The sequence below is a fragment of the Erythranthe guttata genome, chromosome 1, assembly GCF_056151865.1.
Source record: "Erythranthe guttata isolate IM_541 chromosome 1, IM_541, whole genome shotgun sequence".
In the NCBI taxonomy this organism is placed as follows: domain Eukaryota; kingdom Viridiplantae; phylum Streptophyta; class Magnoliopsida; order Lamiales; family Phrymaceae; genus Erythranthe; species Erythranthe guttata.
The window spans coordinates 14350001-14352500 of NC_142533.1; positions in this window are offsets into that span (position 1 = coordinate 14350001).

Here is a 2500-nt window from a genome sequence, read left to right on the forward strand (position 1 = left end):
GAGAATTGCTCCGAAAACGTCGGGACCGACTAGTTTTTGCCCAAGGTTGCTAGCACCTTGGGCAGAGTCGCCAGCACCTTGGCTGGGCCGGTGCCGAAAGTCCGAAAATTTTCCGACCCGAAAAAAATAATAAAAAATACGAGCGCGTAGGAAATTGAATTTGGCACGGTGGTTGTCGGGGCCGTTTTCTCAGATTTCGAGAATTGCTCCGAAAACGTCGGGACCGACTAGTTTTTGCCCAAGGTTGCTAGCACCTTGGGCAGAGTCGCCAGCACCTTGGCTGGGCCGGTGCCGAAAGTCCGAAAATTTTCCGACCCGAAAAAAATAATAAAAAATACGAGCGCGTAGGAAATTGAATTTGGCACGTGGTTGTCGGGGCCGTTTGGTCAGATTTCGAGAATTGCTCCGAAAACGTCGGGACCGACTAGTTTGGGCAAGGCATGTTGTTAGGGAACAATAAGTCGATGAACAATGATAAATGTTTTCAACGTATCTTTTGCTACGAAGATGATATCGTCACGTTCACTTGTGGGGGGGGGGGGGGGGGGGGGGGGGTATGATTCCACGGAGAATGGTTATGTTTTTCGGTGTAGTAACGAGCTTTGGTGTTTTTTTCACTATTTTAACGAATATATTAGTTAAAATAATGAATAAATAGAAATTAAATATTAAAAGTACCCGAATAATATAAATAATAATTACTATTTCGTAAAAGAACTATCCACAGTACCTTTCCACTCTTCAAACCTCATACCCGAATTAATATTCTCTAATTATTATCTATTTTTTGAATTAAAATAATAAAAAAATGTAATTAAAAATCATAAAAATAAAATAAAAATTTCATAAATTCATGTAACTACAGCAGGAGCCAAATGGGATAATTTTCGTGATTTTTCGAATATATTTTGATATTTTTCTCTATTTATTATCTATTTTACTGTATTTCTTGAATTAAAATAATAAAAAAATATAAATAAAAACCAGAAAAATAAAATAAAATTTCAAGAACTCTTGAATAATTAACAGGAACTAATTGGCATAACTTTCGTGATTTTTAAAATATATTTTGATATTTTTCTCTATTTATTATCTATTTTATTGTATTTTTTTGAATTAAAATAATAAAAAATATAATTACAAACCAAAAAAATAAAAACAAAATTCAACAATTATTGTAATATCAACAGGAACTATTTGGCATAATTTTCGTGATTTTTAAAATGTATATTGATATTTTTCTCTATTTATTTGGTAATTAAAAATATTTTCGAATGAAAAAATTAAATAAAAATAATTACAAGTCGGAAAAATAAAATTCCAGTTTCTACGGGTAGATAATAATATAATTAATGTTAGAAAAAAATTTGGTTAAAAAATAAGTTGAATAAGATATAAAATATTGAGAAATAAAAAAGTTGCTTCCCTCGGCATTTTCAATGTCTAGTGGTCATTTGGCTGATTTTGTCCATTTCACTACTATAGGGGGGGAGGTGTCCAAGGAGGGTGCTAGGCCAAGGTGCTAGCAACTTTGCCCAAGGTGCTAGCAACTTTGCCCAAGGTGCTAGCAACTTGGGCAAAGTTGCTAGCAACTTTGGCAAAAGAGGGCCTGCCGCGCCCCCCTGCGGCAGGAATGGTGGGCCAGTGGTGGCGGGCGGGCGGCACCACCACCCAACGGCGGCGGCGCTCCGGCGGCGGCGGCGGTGGTCGGTCGGAAATAAAAAAATTTTTTTTTTTTTTTTTTTTTTCCAGTCCCTCTCGGAAGAGGCCCGATAAAGAAAGATGCCGGATAAAGAAAGATGCCCGAATTAAGAAAGATGCCGAATAAAGAAGGTTGCTTGTCGCAAATAAAGAAGTTGGCTTGTCGGTAATCAAGATGAGGCCGGTGCGGTGCTTCGGCGAAGCCCGGCTACATGCATTCTTACGGGTTGGTATGGTATGATAATTTGTGCTTGTCGGACCATCATTGGGTGGAGTTCGGTCGAAGTCAGCCCCCAATAGGCGATTGGAGTGTCAAACGGCTGTGTTGCGTTGTGGGATGGCTCTCATCCGAAAATGGTGTGGTTAGTACGAGTTATGCTTCGAACCCCACTCTGTCGAGGAAGTGAGTTGTCCTTCGGGCAATGCTGTTGGTTTGCGCGTTGCCTATTGGGAAAGGTTGTCTCGCTCGTTTCTCTACTCCGGTGATGCATGATGGGCATGATTATTTGTGGCTCTCGAGCGAATCGGTGCTAGTAGGTGATGGGAATATAGGCGATGCGTTGCTATACGGCTGTCGGTGCTTCGTGGGATGGCTCTCATTCGAAAATGGTGTGGGTAGTACGAGTTATGCTTCGAACCCCGCTCTGTCGAGAAAGTGAGTTGTCCTTCGGGCAGCGACTGTTGGTTGGCATGGTTGCCTGAATGTTGCGGTGCTCATTGGAAGTTTCGCTCGAGCCACTACTCAAGGTTGGATATTCACGAATGCATGTTGTCGGTGCCCGTTGGAATGTTTCGCTCG